General features: G+C 40.9%; 1 long non-coding RNA gene across 1 annotated transcript in view; it reads right to left on the bottom strand.

Moving 5' to 3' along the window:
- Nucleotides 1-7613: 7613 nt before the first annotated feature.
- The window catches only part of LOC131821892 (uncharacterized), a 52605-nt gene continuing 35013 nt past the window's right edge, over nt 7614-25205 (bottom strand). The window contains exons 2-3 of the long non-coding RNA XR_009350010.1: nt 22517-22646; nt 7614-7728 (exon numbers count right to left, since the gene is read on the bottom strand). This is a non-coding gene — a long non-coding RNA (uncharacterized LOC131821892). The remainder of the gene's footprint in view (nt 7729-22516; nt 22647-25205) is intronic.

Below are 25205 nucleotides of genomic sequence, written 5' to 3'. Positions count from 1 at the left end.
GTTGAGCAGTACTTCTAAGCCTTTTGGGTGAAGAGGGAGTTTATGTGCCTCTTTGAGGAACTCAAGAAAGTGGGGCGCCTGGGTGGCTCAGTGGGTTGAAGCCTCTGCCTTCAGCTCAGGTCATGATCCCAGAGTCCTGGGATCGAGCCCCGCATCGGGCTCTCTGTTCAGCAGGGAGTCTGCTTCCTCCTTCTCTCTCTGTCTGCCTCTCTGCCTACTTGTGATCTCTGTCAAATAAATAAATAAAATCTTTAAAAAAAAAAAAAAGTGATGAGCCCTTTAACCCAGAAAAATACGCCAACAGATAAGTATTTGCATCAAGCATGGAGGAATTCATGGGTCCCCTGTGTCTACTGTGGAAGCCCACTGCCTTCGAGACACTGGAAGCCAAGAGCAATACCTCAGGTCTGCGTGGCACTGGAAGAAGAATTTTCATTTTGTAGGTGGTATGCACATCCAGGCAGGCTGTGTTGACATACAACGTTTGTTTTTTTAATATGTAAAAAATCTTTTAATTGTGGTAAAATATATGTAACATAAAGCTTACCATCTTAACCATTTTTTAGTGTACAGTTGTGTTAAGTGTATTCACACTGTTGTGCAACCAATCTCCAGAGCTATTCTCATCTTGGGAAACTGAAGCTCTACAACAAGTCCCCCTCCCAGCCCCCCATAGCAACTACCATTTTACTTTGTTTCTATGATTTGACTACTCTAGATGCCTGGTATAAGTGGTATATAAGAGAGTATTGGAGGTTTTTATCTGTCTTATTGCACTTCGCACCATGTCTTGAAGGTTCTTTGCCTATGTTGTAGTGTTTGTCAGAATTTCCTTTCCTTTTATTTATTTTTATTTTTTTAGAAGATTTTATTTATTGATTTGACAGCCAGAGATCACAAGTAGGCATAAAGGCAGACAGAAATGGGGGGAAGCAGGCTCCTCTCTGAGCAGAGAGCCCAATGCTGGGTTCGATGCCAGGACCCTGAGATCATGACCTGAGCCAAAGGCAGAGGCTTAACCCACTGAGCCACCCAGGTGCCCCTTCCTTTCCTTTTAAAGACTGAAGAATATTCCTTTGTATGTATAGACCACATTTTGCTTATCCATGTGTCAGTAGACATTTGGGTTGTTTCTACCTCTTGGCTATTATGAATAATTTTGCCATAAACGTGCATGAACGGATATTGTCTCTTCGAGATCCTACTTTTAATTCTTTTAGATTAATACTCAGAAGTGGAACGACATGATGGTTTTGATACAGTCGTTTTGATGGGCCCCTTTTATGCAAGGAACACCATGACTCAGCAATTGAGAGTCAGGTCCCTCAAAAGCGTCCCTCCCAAAATGTGAAATTGGTGTTTCATCACTAAGTCATGCATATGACAGACTTCTTGATCCTTGTGCTATACTTAGCCCCTCCTCAATTATGTGACTTTTACTTTCAGCTTTATTCCTTTCAGTATTTTTTTTAACTTTTACAGGTATGCATTAAATTTATAATAAAAAGGCAATAAAGATCTTTTAAAATCTGTTAAAACTAAGTATTTAAGGGTATCTTAGCTAACTCTTAAGATACCAATTAAAAATGAATATCAGTAAATGAATTCTATACAGAGAGAATATATATATTCTAATATAATATACATTAGATCTGTTAGAAATTTATTTGAAGACTTTATGTACAAAATGGAGCCAAGAATAAAGACACATAAATTCTTCCTCCTCTTTACCTTTAGTGTCCAACATAACACTGATGAATAAAACTGAGTATATTTGAGAAGACTCCAAATAACAGAGATGTCTGTCCCTGAATTATCAAATGGAAAAGAAAATAAGTTAAATTTTTAGTTGAGTTAAGTGGAACTCGTTGTTACATGTAAACAAGTAGAGCCATTGTCATTTTTTTTTCTTTCCTTTTTTTTTTAAATATTTTATTTATTTATTTGACAGAGAGAGATCACAAGTAGGCAGAGAGGCAGACAGAGAGAGAGGAGGAAGCAGGCTCCCTGCTGAGCAGAGAGCCCGATGCGGGGCTCGATCCCAGGACTCTGAGATCATGACCTGAGCTGAAGGCAGTGGCCTAACCCACTGAGCCACCCAGGCGCCCTGAGCCATTGTCATTTTAAAAGAGAAATTAAATAACATGAGATGTAGACCATTCAAGATGCCATGGAAGCTCCAAAAATGAGTGGTAACTGAGCTTAGAACGACCAAAAGTCCTTTATAAGCTGACAATGGTTAGTTAGCACATGATTCTGTCACGGGTAGTTTGCCCACCAGATGGTGCCTGAACCTTTTACCTTCTCACTTTTGACTCCCAAATGTCCCAAACCCACCACAAGGAGATGAGGCCTCAGGATGGAGAAACGACATCACTTGTTTATTTCCTGGTTGTCAGGACAGCTAGAATTTTAATGTTTTGGTTGGGGGCAGGGGTTGGTCACATCAACATGGTAGCATCAATAGGAACCTGAGTCACAATAGCTCTGACAACACGTCTGGGTTAAAACTATTTCATTAAAAGAATCTCTTCAAAATATCACATGCCCATTTGTGCTGCCCAAAGTCAAAGCCAAGAACTTGGCCTATGTCATTCCAATTATTGTCAGGTCATCAAAAATTGATTTCAGAACATACTCCTTTTGGAAATGTCCTTGATGATTGCTTTGCGACTCAGCCCGTGCATATGTACAGCAAGATTCAGTACCCTTAGCAACCTAGAATTTCTACTTATTTGCTTATGGCTGTTCTCAAGCACCACAAACACAAAGGGTAAAGGAGCTAGCTCTCCTTGTGAGACTCTTAAATGTTTTCAGAACAGGGACCCAATCTACTCTTTTTTTCTATCCCCTCCCCACCCTAGAGCTTAGTATAATGCTCTGCATGTCAGAAACATTTGTTAATTTTAACACCATCTCTTCTAGAAAGATTAGAGAACACTTTACCAGGATGTCAGAAAAAAGGAAACTGGGCAGATAAGCACCCTTGCGATTATAGTGTAAGCTAGATGCATCTCTCCTTCTCACACCTATGAACAAATCTTAATGACAATTCACTGAGAATTTTGGTGAAAAAATAAATGGGTTTTTTTCCAGCTTTACTGACGTATAAAAAATGGATTCTTGAACCAATTCCCAAGGCTCTGATTTCTTTGTACCAGTGACTACTTGTTTGTATTTTCAGCCCAGACTGGTCTTTAGAGGGCCTGTCTACTATGTATTATTACCTCAGAGTCCCTTTACACTTCAAAATTGTCCAAAGCTGAGCTCATTTAGTTCCTAAAATATCAGCTCCACAAGAGCTAGGACTTGGTGTTGTTCACTGTTGGATCCCCAGGACCAATAGTGCCTATCATGCAGGTGTGTGCTCAGTAAAGATCTGTTGAATGAACTGATGAACGAATGAGTGAAAAGGTCTTCCCAGGAGGCTGAGTCTTCCATGACGGCTGCACACTGTAAGAGTGCTCGCCAGCACTTGACAGCTGAGACTGAACACTCTGCTTCTTCCCATGATCTCCTCCTGCCAGTCTCCTCTTCTTCCGTCAAATCGCCCTCTCTGCTGCCTCCTCCCTATCCATCTCTAAATATGCTCAGAATCTAACTATCAAAAACCCAAATGTTCCTTTCTTATACAAGGCTCTCCAGAAATCTGTTCCCAATCTCAGTTCTCTAGCCCCACCTCACCCTTCATACTCTTGTAATCTTGAAAACCCTAGAGCTCCCAACTTGCATCCCACTTGGCCTCTTCTGTGCCTTTCTCGGGCAAGGTCTGACTTGCTTGCAATGCCTAGCCCGTCTTATCCTCCGTTTCCTACTGCAGCCTTTACCTCCCTTATGGAGTCTTTCCCAGGAACCTTGTCCTCCCGGACAAGCAAACTGCTCTTGCTCTGTGCTCTTGTAATACCTTAAACTAGGACTTCCCAAGCTTTTTCACATTTCGGTGCACACAGAAGAAGGTTAAGGGTAAAGGGGCCAGGCTGTTCCTGGCCATAAGCAACTGGCCTGGGTCTCAGGACACCACAGTCCTTGTGCAGCAACCTCTGGGTATACCTGTAGCCCAGTCATGGCATATCGGCAGGACACATCACACTAGTTGACATGCTCTCAGCATGTCACAATCACTGCATTCACCCCCCTATGCTATAAATATTTGTGTTTGTCCTTCATTGCACCTGTGAACTCCTCAAGGGCAAGAACCCTGTATTCTCATTTTTCATGTTTTAAATTATCACACGGTAAAGCTGACTTTTTGATGTATAAAGTTCTATAAACGTTATCACATGTATAGATTCCTGTAATGAGGACCACAGTTAGGATAGAGAGTAGCTCCGTTACATAAGGTATTATCACACCCTTCCCTAACCCTCACCCCCGGCACCCATTGATCTGTTCTCTGTCACTATAGTTTGTCTTTTGGAGAATGTCATATCAATGGAATCATACAGTACATAACCTTTTGAAACTGGCTTCTTTCACTTAGCATAATGCCTTTGACATTTATCCAAAATTGTTGTGTGTATCAATAGCTTGTTCCTTTTTATTGCTGAGTCATATTTCATTGTAAGGATTTACCACAGTTTGTTTATCCATGGATCTGTTGAAGGAAGTTTGGGCTGTTTCCAGTCTGGGGCAATTTTGAATACAGCTGCTATAAACTTTTTGTGAAAGGTTTGTCTGTGAACATGAGTTTTCATTTCTCTGGGGTAAAGACCCAGGAATGGGACTGTATGGGTTTTACTGCAAACATGTATTAAGCTTTATGAGAAGCTACCAAATAGTCTCCCAAGTGGCTATACCACTTGACTGGTCCACTGTCCTGGCAATCAGTGAGAGTTCCGGTAGTTCCACATCCTGGCTAGCACTTGGCATTGCCAGCAGCTGTCCTTTTTGCCATTCTAGTAGGTGTAGTGCGGCACCCTACTGTAGCCTTGACTTTTATCCTCGTGCCCCAGCGCTCAGCACATTGGTAGGTTATCCACAAATATCCGTTAAGCAGAAATCAACTCATCCTATTTTACTTCTATTTTTAACCTCTCTAGTGTTTTCATTATACTTCCTACCAAGCTTTGTGTTTAAAAAACCAAAGAAACTGCAGAGAAGTATTACATTCCTTCCTACCCGCCTGTACTCACTCCTCCTACCAGGTTCTAAATGAATCATTTTTCCCACTAGAAGACTAGAATCTTCCTACCAGAAGATACAGCAACATAATCTATAACTTCCTCTCAAACTTAAGCTGGACCTGAAGGCCTGCGATCCAGATCGCTTCTGAAAGGCTCTGCTATCACTGCTCCTAGCTTACCTGTGAACAGTAAGAATCATCCTCAGTAGGCAGATAATTGGATGAGCCAGGCACTGGGAAAGGAGATGTTCCTAATAAGAACTAACTTACCCCTCTATCCCCATGAGGTAGGTATGATCCTCATTTTACAGACATGAGGACTAAGACTTACTGAAACTGACAAAGTCACCCAAAGCCATAGAGCCAGTAAATGAAGCAGGAGGGTGCACACCGAGGTCAGACTAGTTCTGGAAACTACGGTCCTAACCATTCTGTGGGGCTACTCTACTGGGCAAAGAAAAACCAGGTGCTCTTTAATCAACAATAAAAACAACCTCAAGTCCCTTTAATTTTGAAGGTTATAAAACTTCAGGAAAGTGAACCATTCCCAGGGACCTCCCAGTCTAGGGAGCCTGTACTGCCTGGCTGAAGGACAGACTAAGGATTTTGGATCTTATTCCTGTGAAAAGTCAGCAGCACCAGTGAGACTCAGTTCTGAGTGAACGGGACCGGCAGCACTTGCTCCGTGAAGACTGCCCCTGCCCATTGAATCCTGAACCCCATTAAGAGTTCTATGTTCTATACCTGATGGCATCCTCCACTCTACACATGAGCTGAAGTAATAATAATGGTTTGCTTTTTGTGTTGAGTCATAAAAATAAAATCATATTTTATGTATAAAAAGAAAACTAATAATATACTAACTCAGATCATCTAATGACTAAGCACATCCATGGGTAACACAGAACTTCAGTCTTTAGAAACTTATCTAGCAGTAATTCTAATAAAACAAGACACATGAGACTTGTCACCGGATACATGGAGCTAAAACCATGGCCAATAAACCATCAAACTGGAATTTGGTGGCTTGGCTTTAGTATTTTGATTTACAGTATTTCTTATCTCTTTCATTACCTACTTTCTCCCCAACCTGTAAACAATACGCTTCAATGAGCTTGGAGCTGAGTCTATTTCTTTTCATGTTACTGATCAGGCAAGCAAGAGACACAAATCTCAGGATCCTAGGGCTTAAGCAGTCATTCTCCTTAATCCAAATACAGTCAATCATTTCATTTTCAGGTATGAAATCAGGAAGAAAATGTGCACACTAAAAAGAAAAGTTCTCCAATGAAATGATGGCACAAGCAAACAGTTTGGGGACATCATAGTTGCCAGTTCTAAAATGTCACAGTCCTGTGTATTTTAATCCCATAGAATGACAACCTCTGTTTCTAAATTTTCTCTACAATGAACTACATAACAAAAAGAGGTTTCCTTTGCACCCATGCAAACTGTAAAAATGTTTTAAAACAGACAGTGCTAACAAGTGACTACTACTATGGAAAATTACGGCAACTCTAAACACATTTGGCTCAAAGTGTCAAGTGATAAAAGTCAAGGCTAATGAATTTTACCCATTTGGAGAGCTTTTCTTAACCTGTGGCAGTTCTTTTATATGTGGGCCTCTACACAATGTTCTCATTGCAATGCTTAAACACTCAATAATCATAGAATCTGCTGAAAGAATAGCATTTAAACAAATTCATAGGTGCCAGTGATTAATGAGAAAGCATTAAATAGCAGAATGACTGGAAACTTTCCAATTAGCATTCCAAAGTGTATGCATTACTGACAAACTTCTCACATTTGAAACTTCAACAACCTCAAGAAAGACTTACATATTTATATAAACCATAAGCCACTCATCAAGGATCTGAACTTTCTGTAAAAAGCAGTTTTTTCCAAAGTAGAAAAACTTATTTATCAAGACCAGTGAAGATAAAGAAGCAATGAAATACAAACTAATGTGTATAGCCAATAGAGCATTTTCTGTTTCAAAATCAAAACTTTTCATCCTGATAGATACATTTGTCACTGAGAGCTACTACTTTTAAAAGAAAATAAGCACAGCACAATCCAATTTCCCTTGCAAAAAGCGTAGTCCAAAGTTTACTGTGAATGATAACCTATTATAATACCATATATAAAGATGAGCAGCTAAAATCAGTTTCTCTCTTCCCAAAAGTGCCTCTAGACAGTGAGTCTTAAGGAAATAAACAGCCAAAGCAGTGTATGGTTGTCACACTTTTCTTTGACAAGATATTCCTGCTTCACCTCCAATATTCTTTTTAAAAATTAGAATTATTGAGACAAAACTCATAAGGATCCCATCGGTTTTCTATCAAAGGCATCGTTTTTGTATAATTCTGAGACATGGTCTTCAACCCATGTCCAATTAAATTCATCTTACAAAAAAACATAAGCTAATCTCAGAAAACAATGATAAGACCCCAGATATTTGTACTTGAGGACTAGTACTCACTGGCAGGTATGTTCTCCTTCATCCTCTACTGCCTGGCCGAAGCCCCAGGGAGTAGAAATAGTCTGCCAAGTCTCTCCTTCAAGATCCTCGTCCATGGTAGGAAGGCAAAACAGCCCACCTTTTCCTAAGGATGGAAAGAAAGAACTTCGTTCTTTATTCTTTTAAAAGAAGAATGATTGTATCCTTGCAAACAACTAACTGCTAGGCAAGAAGAGTGAGAGAGGAAGGACAGGAGGAATCAATGCCGAGAGGCCAATCATATTTCATCACTCAGCTACTTGGAAACCAGATACGCTCAGACAATCACATGCTCGGAGAGATTTAAGGATGCAAAAGAGGAGCAGCTCTGTCTTTTGTAAATTATTCACAGGGACTTTTTTTTTTTTTCTGACCATGAGCAAAGTTGCACAGGTTACCCATTTAAGAAAAAAGCAATCAGGTTCGGAATAGAGCATATAAACCGACCAGTCCAGAAACGAGATTTCTTCTGATTGAAGTTCTGCCCCTGACCACTATGAAGCAAGACAACCCAGTGCCGTTAGAATCAAAGTGGTAGTACACTGGGAATGAACTGGCACCTTCTGAAGGTCTGAAGAGGTCACAACTGCAGTTTCAGCGTTTGCCTCTGACGAAAATGAATATTCGCTTCTCGTCTTCTGAGAACTCACTATGGGGTGTTTTGCGCCATGAGCTGGAATGAAGCCACCCGCACGCAACTCACACAGCTCTCTCAGATTTCAAAGTGCTGCCTGACTTCTCTCATGGCTTTCTCGTGTTTCATCCAAATTTGATACGGTAGCATGTCTACCTTAAAGCTATTCAAAAGTTGCCAATTTTTAGGCTAGATCCTACCCAGTAATTTAAACCCAGTGGAAAAACGCCAGTCCGGGAAGCTTTGAGAAAGCATGGGTTTCTCGTGGCAAAGATGGGGGATGTCGGGGGCACATTGGAATTTGGAATGCTTCTTTTTCTCTAGACCGGGATTTCTCAGCCTCTGCATTATTGACATTTTGGGCCGGGTGTTTCTTTGTTGTGGGGGTGCCCTCTACATCAGAAGGTGCCGAACAGCATCCCTGGCCTTGAACTACCAGATGCCAGCAGCATCTCCCCAGCTGTGACAATCAAAAATGTCTCCAGACCTTGCCAAATATCCCCTAGGAAGTACAATCCCGCCCAACTGAACCCACTGTGCTAGACTCATTTCTTTGGTGAAGTTGTTCCAAAGAGGAAGAACGGGATTTACATTTGAGATAGGCTCCTGCCAAAGACAGGTGGTGGGAAAAGTGAAGGCTGTGGGTGAACCATACAACTGACATGCAGGTGGCCAGTTCGATTTGTCAGAATGGAGACATATAGGGGGTGGGGAGTACCAACTCTCCATGGATATTTGCTAAACTGCTCACTACCTGTGATGATGAATTCTGTGTCACCTTGACTGGGCTATGGGGTGCCCAGATTTTTGGTTAGACGTTATCTGAGGTGTATCTGTGATGGTGCTTCCAAATGGATTAACATTTGAATCCATAAACTCAATAAAGCAGACTGCCTTCCCCAACGTGGGTGAGCCTCCTCCAGTCCACTGGAGGTCTGAATAGAACAAAAGGGGGAGTAAGGGGGAAATTGCTCTCTCTGCCTAGTCTTGAGCTGGCCCATGGGTCTTCTCAGTCACTCCGACTAGAACTTATACCCGTGGCTCCCCCGCGTCTCCAGCTTACAGATGGCAAATCATGGGACTTCTCAGCCTCCAGAATCACGCGAGCCAATTCCTTAGAATATACCTCTAGGATCCCTTGTCTCAATATGTGCGTGTGTGTGCATGTGTGTATTCTATTGGTTCTGTTTCCTGGAGAGTCCTAACTAATACACTACTATAGTTTGTAAGTCTCCCAAACCTGCCGTTTAAAATATGCTAATTTCTCCTTAGTTACACATCCTTCATTTTACCTTGGTTTCTGTCATCCCGTTGCAAGTAAGGTTTGCTCTGGCAAACTATTCTGAGCTGATCTTTGACAGCAAAACAAATCAAGGCAGAGATAATGAGGACATAGATTCCCTGCTTATTCGTGTAACCTTAACTAACCCCAGTTGAGATTTTTCCTTATGAGCCTCAGATTAGTGCAAAAAAAAAAAAAAAAAAAAAAGAAGAAGAAGAAGAAGAAGAAGAAGAAGTCTTTTCAGTTAAATACATTAACAGCAGTCTATTTACATTCAACACTGGGAAAATGAGGCAGATGGTTTCAAAAGCAAAAGCGCAGTTCGAGTCCACAGGTGATGGTGGACATCTTGTCATTAAGAAGGATGGCCCGCCTAAGGGTGCAATCTTGCAGACAGGACATTGTCTTGGGAGAAGGAACAGCCTTCGGGGCCTCAGAATTTGCTTTCTGAGTAGGAGTGGGTGTGACCCAAAGGAAGGCAAGTTCCCCACATGGTAAACTGTGTCAGTACAGCCACCTGTCCACTCCAGGGCTTATTCTAGAAATTAGTGTGGAGGGGTCAGTCTCTGAAGTGCTGAGGTTTGTGCTTTCAGGCTCCTCTGAGAAAAGGGTACGGAATAGGCAGAGGAAGAAAGATGCCTGCTCCATGTGCTTTGGGATAGGAAAGAGAAACGAAGTATTGAATAGAGCACATTGGTGTCCTGAAATGTGTAAGCCATGTCTTCCTCTATGAACTGGACTGGAGGAGGAGGAAGCTGTCTGCCTTGGGAAATGTCCAGGATGCTCAGTGTGGCCTGGATGGGGGGAAGGACCCTCCAGGTAAGTGCTGGGTCCTCGAAGAAACAGCTTCAAGAAATAAATCTATTTCCAGCCTGTTCCCATGTTTATTCCTTGGCTGTGTGCTAGGGGTTTTTTCTTAACTTGGCAACGCTCATTTTTTAATAATGTCAAGAGCTACCGAGTGAACTGCTGCAGTTCTGCATCATTGCTGGATAGCAAGGGCTTATTAAACACCTACCAAATGGTCCGCACAGTGGCAAATATGAAAGACTTAGATCACGTTTTGCTACCCTCAAAAAGCCTATATTCTAGGATTCTATGGAGAGATGGTAAATATCCAAGAGCAGCACATTTGAAACGTTTCATGTCATGTTCTCATTTGTTTTTACATCAAACTGGGTTGTTTTGCCTACTCCAAAATACTAAGGTACACTTTGAGTGATTTTATTTATTACTTTTTAAGATTTTATTTATGTATTTGACACAGAGAGAGAGAGCACAAGGAGGGAGAGGGGCAGAGGCAGAGGGAGAAGCAGGTCCCCTGCTAAGCAGGGAGCCTGATGCGGGGCTCGATCCCAGGACCCTGAGTTCATGTCCTGAGCCAAAGGCAGATGCTTAACCAACTGAACCACCCAGGTATCCCTCTGAGTGATTTTAAATTACCTATGAACATAATCATCTTTTTTGACTAGTCAACAGGAAAATAAGACTATTATTTTATAGCTGAGAAGATAATTTTATAACACTTTAAGGAAGGCTTTGAGAATTGTTCCAAATTGTTCAGATGAAGTCCTTAATTCTAGGTCTGACATTCAAGGTCTGACATTTCAGTGCCATGATTTTCCATCTCCAAACATTTGTTTTTTCTCTGTCCTCCCATTAGAACGTCAACTGCCTTCCTCCTGACCAAAATCAATCTTCCCTCAAACACCTGATTCACAGCTGACCTCCTATGATGACTTCCGCTTTCTCCAAGAGAATTAATCTCACCACCTCAGTACTCGGGAAGGACACAGTATCTCTATAAAGCAGCTATCACATTCTGCCATACATTACAGGTACTTGGGTATAATTTTGCTAGGCTCACTTACTGTTCTAGTAGGCTTCTTGTAGATGCTTTAGCATTTTCTACGTAGATGATCATGTGATCTACAAATGAAATCCGTTCTGCTTCTTCCTCTTCCTGTCCTTCTCGCCCCACTTCTCCCCCTTGCCTTAATTTACTGGTTAGAACCCCCAGTACAATGCTGAATAGAAGTGGTGAGCAGGGAGATCTTTGCCCTGGTCCTGATCTTATGGGGAAATCATTATTAAATAGTGGCAAGAGCTGATAAACTGAACTTTATCAAAATTTTTGAAGTGTGGTATTCAACAGGGTGGGTGCAGAGAAAATATTTTTTGTGTTTCTGCAGAGGTGGGGATTTCTGAATAAATTTTGCTGAAAACTTGGGATTCAGAGCCAAGAGCAAGCCTTGGGAAAGTCACGTAGAACAGGATAGATACTGAGAGAACTCCAGCGAGATTCTCCTAACTCTGGAGGTATGTGTTAACATTTCAAGGGAAAAAAAGGCTCAGGGCCTTGGAAAACCTGTCATTCAGGCTTAGCTAGTCATTAAAAAGATACATTCTAAAAGGTTAGAGTGAGGGGCGCCTGGGTGGCTCAGTGGGTTAAAGCCTCTGTCTTCGGCTCAGGTCATGATCTCAGGGTCCTAGGATCAAGCCCCATGTCTGGCTCTCTCCTCAGCAGGGAGCCTGCTTACCCTCTCTCTCTCTGCCTACCTCTGCCTATTTGTGATCTCTGTCAAATTAAAAGGAAAAAAAAAAGGTTAGAGTGAGAACCCAAGATCCTTTCACCCTATCCCCAAGAAGCAAAAGTTTTAATCCCTCTTTTTAAGAGAACAGGGGAAAACAATTGCCTGTTTCTCTTATGCATGAGCAGGGAACATGCATTCTTCTCCATTCCTCACCTATGGACCATCTGGTCCCTCAAAGGAGAGATTTTTTTTCTATCTGACTTTCTTTGTGAGGTCCCAGGCTGTAAGATTGGGGGCAAATGAGCCAATGCAATGATTATTAGTTTTTTAATTTTTTTAAATGTTTTTATAAACATATAATGTATTATTAGCCCCAGGGGTACAGGTCTATGAATCACCAGGTTTACACACCTCACAGCATTCACCATAGCACATACCCTCCCCAATGTCTACAACCCTACCCCCCTCTCCCGACCCACTGCAATGATTCCTATGTAAATAACACTACTGATAGTCTGTCTCTGAGTCAGAAACCTCATGGACACAATCATGATAAAATTAATGAGATGAGTATTAAAAACCTAACAAAAAGACTCTATGCTTTGCTCTCTGTCTCTCCTGATGCAGGAGGCTGTAAAGAATAGGTCTTAATTTTCTGAAAATTGGTAAATGCTATTAGGTCAAAAGCAACTTCTGTGCTCAGTTACCTGTCGGGTTTCTCCTTCATTTTTCCCCCCTGTGATTAAATATACATAACATTAAATTTGCACCATTTTTAAATGTACAGTTCAGTGACATTAAGTACACTCACATGCCATGTAACTATCACCTCTATCCATTTCTGGAATTTTTCATCATCCCCAAAAGAAACTCTATACCCCTGAGGTAGTAATTCCCCATAACCCCTTCCCACAGTCCCTGGTAAAATCTGTTCTACTTTCTGTCTCCATGAATTTGCCTACTCTAGATACCTCATGTCAGTGAAACCACACAGTATTTGTTCTTTAGTATTTGGCTTATTTTTCTTAACATAATGGTTTCAAAGTTTATCCGTGTTGTTACATGTATGAGAATTTCACCCCTATTTATAGATGAGTTAATATTCCATGGTAATGGATAGACCACATTTTTATCCATTCATCTGCTGATGGACACTTGGGTTGTTTCCACCTTTTGCCTAGAGCGGCAAATGTTGCTATGAATATTGGTGTACAAGTATGTTTGAGTTCCTGCTTTCGATTCTCTTGAATATACACCTAAGAGTGAAATTGCTGGATCATATGGTATTTCTATGTTTAACTTTTTGAGAAACTGCCAAACTGTTTTCCACAGCAGCTACACCATTTTTCATGCCCACTGCAATGCACAAGGGTTTCGATTCGCCACATCCTCGCCAACGCGTGTTATTTTACATCTTTCTTCACTTTTGTGCTTTTGTCAGCTCTTCGGTAATTTTAAGCTTTATAAAAAATATTTTATCCAGGGAATTGGTCTGAATGACTGACCCTGCCACTCTCAGACAGGAGGAGACCTCATTTTACTTCTTTTACATACTTCTATGACAGTACCATGCAGATTTGGTAATAAACCTCAAAGTAACATCATTGGCTCTATTAAATAACAAAAATTCAACAGAGTAAAACCTAAAGATTTAATTGGCTATATTGAATGATTCATGAATTGGGCTGCATCCCATCCAGCAAGTATAAAGGAACCCAAGTTGCTGTGCAAAATGGAAGGCTTTTATAGACAGAAGGGAGCAGAGATAAAGAAAGAGCAGATTACATCATCTCCCTTTGGGGGATAGAAGAGAGTCTATGTGGCAGATTACCTCACTGGTGCTAACCAGAAAATTCCAGACTGACCCATTAAGACTACATTTCCAGGGAAGTCTGAAACTGCGATTAGGTTAGGGATTAAGCCCTGGTTTGGTGAGGTGGGCCGGGTATAAGTGACTCCATTTGGGGTCTATGGTTTTCTTTTTAACAGCTCTATAGCATCAGAGAAAACTTATACTACTGACAGAAAAGTTAGAACAAATACATCTTTAATTTTACATTAAGATGTATATTATTTTGAATTCCTAGGTGCATTTTTGGTATTTCTCCATATACAGATTTCTGCCCTTCTCATGTGGTTGACATACTGTTAACGCAGAATGAACTCTAAAGATATATCAGCCATAGAATGAATGATTCAAAGTTGAAACCACCCTTTGGAGACTGGCCTGATTAGAGTTTCATAAAAAATGTTTTTGTCTAGTAACAATAAAAGGTGACTTTAATGAAAATTGAGGACATGTTAACACTACTCTTCTGTTATCTATAGCATTCATTTATTTTTGTATTTCCTTTTATTTTCTCTATAAAAGAGTTAGGAAATTTCACATAGCTTGCTGAGGATAAAAACCAATCTTTTTCAACTTTGAACTTATAGTTAGAAATAATAAACATAGGATGAGATTCTACTTTCCCTGCAGGAAGAAAAGAAAATGTCATTAAAAATATAAATTGATTACAATCTTCTGAAATTGAATGGGGAATGTTCATCCTAAACTCCCTCTGTCAATCTAAATGCTCCAGTAATATTGTTCGAGGTTCAGATAAGTTAGCTATTAGCTAAATTAGCTTTGAACATACAAGTGGCACTCAAAAACCTGGCTAGCCATGAAAGATTTAAGTTGAATGGTCCCTGCAATGAGAAATGAGGAAAGGGTTAGAAAAGCTCATTACTTAGAATTCACACAGCAATTCATATTTTCTATGCTTCTATAATCAGATGCAAGTCATTGCTCTAAAAGGCCCCGTGCAGTTTTTAGTGGGCAGCATTTTCCATAAAGCTCACAAAAGAGAATTCCCTATTTCCGCCAATCTTCCTTCCCTACCCAGTTATTCAGTGTTCACTGAGTACCCAGAGTGAGCCACGTACTGTGCAAAGCAGCGGGGCTAGAGAAATGAATTAATGTCTGGGCAAGTTCACTGACTTTGGCATCTCCTTCCCCACAATGTTTGAGATGGCTGGTTGCAGTTTTGTTGTACCCGGATTTTGCCTTCTTGCTCAAGTTCTTTGATCGTTCCTCATCCACCACTTTACACCCATCTCCTATTTGGTACAGGATATGTCCTTATCTCTAAAGCATTGCTATTCACTCCCTCTACATTCTACATTTGCTAAGCCAATCCCAATCACCCTCTTTTCCTCAGCTCTGGAACAGGTCTAGCTGCCCAATGAGAGTTGGGATTCAGGATGACAGGTAAAATACAGGACCCTCACCATATCTGAATTTCAAATAAATAATGACTTTTTTAGTGTAAGTATATCCCATGTAATATTTGAGATAGAATAAACTTATACTAAACAATTATTTGATATTATCTGAAGCTCAGATACAACTAGGAGTCCTAAATTTTTATTTGCTAAATCTGCTAAGCCTAGTCGGGGTAAACAAGATATATTCCTCAAGGAACGGACCACTGTGATTTAATGCATATGCTACTAGATGAATTGCAGTAGGACTTGCTTGGGGCTAGTCTTAGGTTGAGCTCCCCCAGAAGCAGACCCTCAGAGAAGGATGTGAGTGCAAGTGGCTAATTTGGGAGGTGACATAAGAGAGGGAAGAGAAGGAAGTCAATGTGGTGTGCACTAACCAACAAGTTACTGCTGTGGGTAAGTGAGAACCCACTTCAGAACTGTCTCCCCCAAGGAAAAAGAACGCTGCAATGTCTTTCTTCAGCTCACATTTGGCCTCAGTGGAGGACCACTGCTGGGGATCTGAATTCCCCTGCATTTCCACCCAAGCATGTCTCAGCAGCCAGATGAAAGCCTCTGGCAGAGTGATAGTGAAAGCCTGCAGAAACGGGGAGTGCCAAGGGGATATGAACAGGCACTGCCGTGACAGCATCTGCTACAGTGATATCTCTGGATCATGAGCCCTGCATAAACTGAGTTAATTTGGGAATCAAGTTTAAGTCCAAAAATCATGGGAAGTAAGAACTGGGAAAGACCTCAAAGATAATCTAGTCCAACTCCCTTGTTATGGCTCAGGGAGTTACTTACCCAAAGGCAAAGAGTTACCTATCGACAGGTCTAAGATGCTATTTCTATTATTATTAGGTCATCAGACACTGACGGATGATGTGCAAAGAATATTCACATTTCATGGACACCCGTACTCTACTCCCAAGTGAGAAGGAGCTCTTTTAGTTTGGTTGCGGGGGGAGGGGTGGTGTTGGGTGAGCACCAGAGTTATCTGGTAATTATGTAGACCCAGAAGGGATGCTCTTGCTGTGAGCTGAAAATCCAGCCTCCTGCTTGGGTCTGGGAGACAGAGTAGGACATAAACTAGGAAATCATACCTCTTGCATGCAGAGGTTGCCCTGCATGAGTACCATGTCATTGACCTTTCTCTGCTCCCCAACTTCAGGTCAGTGAGGTGCCTGGTGTTCCCCAGTTCACACAGCAAGATCCCATCTTTAAAAACTCACCTGGAGGAGGCCGGAGCAGGCTGGACTCACCTCCCTACTCTATCCACTCCAATATTCCCCCAGAAGGGTCCACACAAACCTTAGGGTTGAACAGAATCCTTGTTCTGATTCCCTCTCAACGTTTTGTGTGAAAATCGAGTGGGATCATGGTGTGAAATCTCTAAATTTCTATAGATTAGCATTCTGTAAAAGATAACATAACACTGAGATATTCCAGCTCCTGGTGTAGAACTGCCACATAGTAGATGCTCAACAAATGTTTAATGAATAAGGGATAGAGTCCCTGAACTGTAATTCATTGCTTGTCCTCACATAAAAATTCAATGTATTCCATTTCTTTTTGTTCAGTTTGTTAGAGACTCCTGACTCCATGATTTGCTCATCTTCCGTGATCTCTGATACAGGGTATGGCAATGGAAATAGGAGTAGCTAAGGACAAAGATGGCAAGAAGAAATATCCAGTGCAAATTCTGTGACCTGAGCCAAGTATCTGCAGATCTAATGATCTTTGAAAGGTATCCATGAGGCTTTTATTTGCTTAAGCACTCATAATTTAAACCCAAAACAAGAAAATCAATTGAGATAAAGTAATTGGTTCTAACTTAATAGACAATTTTTTCTTCCCAAACCAGAATTTTTCTTCTGGAAGATGTAAGCAACTAATAATTTTCTTATCTGGCCCATAAACAACTTCATAGTAAGTCAAAGAAATTCAGCTGAGATTTTAATGTTATATTTAACATGATTTTTCACTTCTTAATTCAATATACTAGACCCACACCTAAAGCATTATAGATAATAAGCAAACCCACCTTTCAAAGTTTCTTTACAAACTCTTGACTTTCACTTTAGCAAAGCCTTTGGTAAAAGCAGTGGGAAGGAACTAAGCAGCACAGTAAGTCTGCTGATCCAAGCACTTAAACACCAAACCAGAGAAATTAACTCAACCTGGAATGCTCCACACGTCTTTAAGACACATGTGGTAAAATATTTATGCTCATTTAATGAACACATAGCTTCTTGAAATCTTCTTTTCTAAGAAGACACTGAGGGTAACCTTAAATCCATATCACTTTGAGTTCCCAAACATAGTCTCCTGGATTCCAGGAAATACAGATGTGAGATCTGAGAAGGACTTCAGACACCACTGAGTCCATTTAACTCATTTTACGAATGACAAAATCAATGCCCTGGAAAGTTAAGTGACATTCTCCAGCCCAGGGGTCAGCAAAAATTTCCTGTAAATATCCAAGTAGTAAATATTTTAGGCTTTGTGGGCTATATGGTCTCTGTCACACCCACTCAACTCTGCTGCTGGCATGTGAAAGGCAATACTTCAACAAACGAGCATGTCCGTGTTTCAATGAAACTTTGTTTATAAAAACTGGTGGAGGCCTGGACTGTCAGACCCTGATCCACGGTGCACAATTAAATAATGTCAGAGCCAGCCCAGACCCAAATCCCAAGACTGACTATGTTTATTTATTTATTCATCTAACTAATGCCTATTAAGAGTCTACCGAGTACCACACATAAGGCAGGGTGGTGGTGCATTTAGGTACAGTCGATTAACTCCAAATTCAGAGTGTAATACTTTGTCTACAGGGATAAAATTTAGCAGTCTCTACTAACCGTGTCTCAAGAAAACATCTCCAATTGAAGATCAAATTTCTGATCATGGAAATTGTCCATGGACATAAAACTTTGATGTCCTTTAGAGCTAACAACATAATTCATCGGGAGTTGTAAGTCTCTGTTCTCAAATGCGTAAGTGGAATTATCATTTTATTACCAAAAAATAAACCATCAGGACTTCCAGGACCAGCATCCCTACCCAACCCCTGTCCATGAGCATTTCTTCCAGGGAGTTCTCACAGCATTTGGCTTATCCTACAACCACCCACTCTTCAATATACAGTGTCTCTGCCAACTGATACCATGGGAAGGAACTGGTTTCAGAGAAAAATGAGAAAACTAGATCCAAAGGCACTGGCTCAAGTGAGGCAGAGGGACAGGAGAAATGTTCAATCATTTGTTGAATCTCTCCAGAAATATTTACCAGCCCCCCCCCCCCCAAAAACATCCTGGGAATATTGGGGTATACTGTGGAGACAATATCTCATTCTAGAGGCTCATCTAGAAGGCTCAGATTTAGACTGTGGGGGTAGGATTAAACAGATAGTGATAACTTTTATGAAAACAAATAAGTAGAAGAGAATAATGGAATCGAGAGTAACTGAGGGTTAGGGCTGTGGAAAGAGGAGGGGGCTATATGAAATACAATAATCAGGAAGGTCCTCTTCAGGAAGGTATCTTTTGAGCCAAATGCAACATGATGGCAAAATCTAGACTCAAAGGGATCATGTGGGATAGTGAGAAGCACCGATTCAAATGGCCTGAGCAGGAACTTGTTTGGGATGTTCCATGTGGTCAGGCTAGAGCAGGTACAGTGGTGTGACAGGAGGTCAAAACAGAAGGCAGGGGCGGCTGCAACTAGAGAATGTGTCTACAGAGCAGGACCCATGCCCCCCAGGCATGACCCAAAACAATCCACCCGGCTGCAAGATAACAGTATCAGCACTTTAATTTAAACGTGTTTTTTGTCTAAAATAGTAAGAAAGAAATTAAGCTTTGCTAACAAGTCATATAAAGATCGTCAGTGGTACTCTCTCTCAGTTGGGATATCTGACGGTAATGAGCCGAGTATGTTACTGGAAATCTCCTGAGGGAAAAGAGTTACCAAAGGGTTTGTCAGGCACCTGGAATACTTTTGTTCTGTTGCAGCTGATACTGGCTAAGTGAATTTGCAGACTATATTCTCCACTTGGAACTAAAAGAACACTCACGCAACTCATGAATGGCTTAAAAAGCTCTGTGTAAAGGAATCAAGGTGTGACACTCATTGAAATAATGCAAGCACAAGAGAAAAGCAAGAAAATAGAGTTTACGTTTCTCCTTCTTCTATTATAACCTCTTGAACAATGACAAGTCCTGGACAAAAACAATAATGATGCAATTCAGTACTTTCAAAAGCATCTGACTACCACATTTCACATCATAATTTTGTATTTAGGTATTTATATATAGATGTGTAAGTATATACAGATACAGAGATAGGGGTATATAACCAAAAGAAGAGTTTCTTAAAACAATACTTATTTGTATTGTATCTAACATTTTGTCTTTTATTCTATTAAAAAGTAGTATTAGCTATTATTAATAGCATAATCCACCAATAGGTTGTGCTATTAATATTATAATCTACCAATAGGTTATGATATGCAGTCCTTGAAAAATACTGATACAATCAGATCCAAGGAGAAATCAGCCACACAACATTGAAATTAAGAAGGCTCCCTATGGTACTGTTAGCCATCAATCTCAGCACAAAAGTATATTTCTATTTTAGAAACTGGCTAATGGTAGCACAAAGTCATCAAAATTTGCAAAATATTTTAAAACTAAACATCCAGGGGCGCCTAGGTGGCTCAGTGGGTTAAGCCTCTGCCTTCAGCTCAGGTCATGATCTCAGCGTCCTGGGATCAAGCCCCTCATCAGGCTCTCTGCTTGGCAAGGAGCCTGCTTCCCCTTCTCTCTCTGCCTACCCCTCTGCCTAGTTGTGATAAATAAATAAATAAAATAAATAAAATAAAAATAAACATCCAGACTATAAAAACAAACCATTACCATATTTTTCAATAATATTATGAACCTCACGGTTTTATGAGGAACCAGCCCAAGTGTCCCTTGACTGATCAATGGATAAAGAATATGTTGGGTGTGTGTGCGTGTGTGTGTATAATGGAATATTATGCAGTCATAATAAAAGAATGAAATCTTGCCATTTACAATGATATGAATAGTACTAGAGAGTATTATGTTAAGTGAAATAAGTCAGTCAGAGAAAGACAAATACCATATAACATCACTCATATGTAGAATTAAAGAAACAAAACAAAATGAGCGAAGACATAAGAGGTAGGGGGAGAGCAAGAGAGGGAGGGGGAGAGAGAGAGAGAGAGAGAGAGAAACCAAGAAACAGACTCTTAACTACAGAGAACAAACTGATGGCTATCAGAGTGGAGGGGGTGGGGGAATGGGTAAAGCAGGTGATGGTGATTAAGAAGTGCACTCGTCATGATGAGCACCTGGTGATGTATGTAAGAGCTGGATCACTATATTTTATACTTGAAGCTAATATAATGTTGTATGTTAAGTATACTGGAATTAAAACTTTTACAGAAACCATGAGACATATTCAGTCCATTACTTTGCAAAATCTTACTAAACCTGATGTATGTTAAAAGTCTCAGGTCTCATTGAGAGGCACCTCGGTGGCTCAGTCAGTTCAGCATCCGACTGTCGGTTTTGGCTCAGGTCGTGAGCTCTGTGCTCAATGGTGAGTCTGCCTGAAGATTCTCTCTCTGCCTCTGCCCCCTCCCCCTGCTCATCAACTCTCTCTCTCTCTCTCTGTCTCTCAAATAAATAAAGAAATCCTTAAAAAAATAAATAAAACTCTCATTGACGATCTCTTAATATATTAATTTAGTAGTACACTTATCCTCCCTTATCCAAGGGAAATGCATTGCAAGACCCCCAGTGGATGCCTAAAACTACAGGTAGTAACGAACCATATCTGCGCTATGTTTTGTCCTAAACATACATACCTATGATAGAGTTTATAAATTAGGCACAGTAAGAGATAAACAATAATAACTAATAATAAAATAGAACAATTATAACAATATACTATAATAAAGGCTATGTGAATGTGGTCTATCTCCTCAAAATATCGTATTGTGGTGTCCTCACAGTTCTTGTGATGATGAGATGACACAATGCTTGCGTGTTGAGATGATGTAAGACTGGTGATGTGCACTGTGATGGAGCACTGAGCTCCTACTGATCTTCTGATGAAACGTCAGAAGGATCAGCAGTTGACCAAGGGTAACTGAAACCGTGAAAAGCAAAACCACAGGTATGAGGGGACTGCTGTGTATAATCTAGAAATACACACACAGTATTCATGGCCGATCTCAGCATTTTTTGCTGAGATGATGTGTGAACAAACACGTTTGGAGATCATCACTACAGCTCACAGAATTTGTCTATCCTGGGCCTTCAGCAGCTGTCTGTGGATTTCCAAGACCCCAGAACTGAGAACTGTGCTTTTACACTGTATTTCCCCTGCTATTGCTTAAACTCAATGTTTGCAGTCCTTTATTACCTGAACTACTTACCTGGAAACTACTACTCGGTGAAGTCCTTCTCCCAAAAGCAATTAGCTGATGGACATAAGATATCATAAGACCAGGCCACATAGTAGTTCTTCCTATGGCAAAGCCTTGTACAGATCAGAGCATTTTGATTTGGCTTACTCTACAATCTGGATATCCTTGCAGGAGAATCAAATGTGTGAAAGGAGCTGGTGTAGTCCCATCAGCACTCATTTTACCACTTACATAATCTGCCTTGGTTAAGAGAATTACCTCTAGAGATAACAAAGTTGGACTAGTCATATTAGATACCTGAACGTCAGCCAATGTCTTAGTCTCTCTATGCCTCCATTTCCATACTCATAAAGCGCTGAAAATACTTACCTAATGAATCTTATGATAAGGATTCAGTGGAAAACCTACGGAGTGCACCTTAGGACAATGTCCAGCACAGAATGTGGATTCCCTAGGCTGTGGCTATCACTGTTGGCTATTGTTGGAGTTGTCCTTCCTGTAGAGACTGAGTTCTGTGTAGCCCATCTTCATAGGTCCTACACAGCTCACAGAGATGTGCTTTTAAAAAAAATCAAGCCACCTATTTCCACATTCACAAATAAGAAAACAATACCATTCTAATTGTATTTGCAAGAAAACTAAACCAATCTTTGAACCAGATCTGCATTGCTGTCTTGGCCACTCTGTTTTCACAGCCACTAGATCAATTTTTGAAATGATGATGCTCACCTGTGTTTTTCAGAAATGAAGATGAAATGGAAGGGCGGGGTTTGGAATCTTGCATTTTATATTCCATTCTCTGGGCAAAGTTGGGTGATTAAGCCACTTATTTTTTTCTCTTGGTCTCTTTTCCATCCACCTAGAAGATAAATGATATCTGGTTTTCACTACCTTCTTTGTACAAAATGTGTTATACATTTTTAAAGAACAGTATAATCCACTCAGCTTTACTCACTGCGAGAATTCGCCTCCTGAAAACGTCACAAATAGCTGTTCTTCCAACTTTTCTATCTCTACCACCTTCAATTTAAACTACTCGTTAACAATGAATTATAAAGCCTTGTTCACATTTTTCTGCATAGGAACAAACATTTACTAGAGAAAAATCCATTTTACTGCCCAGGGAAACACTCACATTTTACTATAAACAGAAATTAAGAATGCCAACAAAATCAAAGCATGGGATGGTCAATGGAAAATATCCATTCAATTCTTCAGTTCTGGAATGTATCTTTGTTTTTAGGGAATCAGCAGATGACTCGAAGTCTTCAGGGATAAATGAGGCATCAACTCTCTAGAATATTCCCAGAGTAACAAAAGAATGACAGGATGGTTTTGCATATAAAGACAATAGGCCTGGTTGATTTTGCATTTGTTAAATAACCCCTAGGTCACTCAGGATGAAGTACATGCTTTCCCTAAAGGATACCAAAAGCTCCTAATTGCTCAGTTATGCATGCAAATCAAAACCACTGGCCACTTTCCCCTTCCCTTCTAAGAACCCTGTTCACAGTCTTGCTGATTCCTGTGGGCTCTCACATCCCCTAGCTGGCTTCCTCTGTCCTCCCCCTTTGCTGTGTCTGACCACCCAATCCCGTGCCCTTCAAGGGCCTTCAGTCCTCAACCAGGCTCCTCTCTTCTTCCTCCCTCATTCCTTCACTTTTGTTAACTTTCTGAGCAGTCTTTGTTTATTTATGGCACATATTCCCAGTAGAAGCTATTTTCACAGACTCATGCGATATGTGCCACTTGCCAAGGCCGCAGGATGTGTGGAAATCCAGTTTCCCCCCCCCCCTGCCTCTGCTTGGCAGCCTATTGTCTCCTCCAGTTAGCACCTGCAGCAAAGTCACAGCCCAAAGTTGTGACAGTACCAGGAGATCCAAGGCAACCAAGGGCAAGGTCCTAAACATAGAATTATTTCAATGCAAGACCAAGCAGAACCCAAAGCTGAGTAACAGGCGAACAGGGAGCATGTCTTTATTAATGCTAAACTGACTCAAAATAATTTCTGGCTGTCATAAGAGTTCTCTCACAAATTACACAAAGAAGAGGCACTCTAAATTAAGAAGTTGTATGGTCATGCCATAATTCCTGATAAAATGTATAAAAGAATACTGAGGGAAGAAAATAATAGAGAAAAGAATTTCTAAGCTGTCTTTGTCAAACACTTAACAGTTCTAAGTCAGAAGCACTGAACTAGAGGCAAAAATGAGTGTTATTATGCAATAACATATAGTTTATGGCTGAACTATGAAATAATGTGTCATCATTTATGTAATAAGTCAAAAATATTAAGTGACTCCCCACTACCAATACCCAGGGGAACCTAGGGAGGTCCTATAGACCTCTATAATCACCACTAGTTTCACCAAAGTCTCTTCAAATATCCACATGATCTAAATAAAAGCAGTGTGCCAGCCATACAAACACATCTCCCAAGTCATATACCTCCAACCAGTTTGCCACCCTAAACACCTCTTTAGTCCTGGTGCTTTATCTAAGAAGCAAAAGTCAAGACAAGATTAAATAAATGAGTATTTTGTTAATAGAAATAGCTATGCAAAAGAGAACTAACAGGGGTCCTGGGTGGCTCAGTCGGTTAGACGTCTGCCTTCAGCTCAGGTCATGATCCCGGAGTTCTGGGATCAAGCCCCATGTTGGGCTCCCTGCTCAGCAGGGAGTCTGCTTCTCCCTCTTTCTCTGCCTGCCACTCGCCCTGGTTATGCTCTCTCTCTCTCTCTCTCTCTCAAATAAATAAAATCTTCAAAAAAAAAAAAAAAAGAGAGAGAAACAACAGATGGGTTAAGGCAAGGTTAAGAGAACTGACAGACCCCCATTTACTTGAAGCATCCCAGACCCCTTAATATCTAAGGAAGGTTCAGCAAAGTTGTCTGGAGTTCTTGAGGCAAGGTCAACCAACAAAGAGATTGCCTCCTGAATATTCCCCCACTCAGCCATGGCTGGGGAGCAGCCTATGAGAGGCAAGAGACACAATGGAGCCCAGAGGGCAGAGGCTGGGGCTCTGGGACAATTGCTTCCCAGTGTAGGAGGCCTATGAAGTGAATTCTTGGGGACAACATGCCACTACTACATAGAAATTCAGAAGTTTTTATCTGTGGAATAAGTCTTGAGCTTGGCATTCAAATTTTCCCTGATCTCCACCTAACCCACGTGTAACCTTGGTTTATGGCACTTCCTTTTTGGACACTTTTTTTTTTTTTAAAGATTTTATTTATTTATTTGACAGACAGAGATCACAAGTAGGCAGAGAGGCAGGCAGAGATAGAAGAGGAAGCAGGTTCCCCACTGAGCAGAGAGCCCGATGCCGGGCTCGATCCCAGGACCCTGAGATCATGACCTGAGCCGAAGGCAGAGGCTTTAACCCGCTGAACCACCCAGGTGTCCCCCTTTTTGGACA

The sequence above is a fragment of the Mustela lutreola genome, chromosome X (assembly GCF_030435805.1).
Source record: "Mustela lutreola isolate mMusLut2 chromosome X, mMusLut2.pri, whole genome shotgun sequence".
NCBI classification, from domain to species: domain Eukaryota; kingdom Metazoa; phylum Chordata; class Mammalia; order Carnivora; family Mustelidae; genus Mustela; species Mustela lutreola.
Note: the sequence above shows the minus strand (reverse complement) of the source record. Positions and strands in the feature narration are given on the sequence as shown.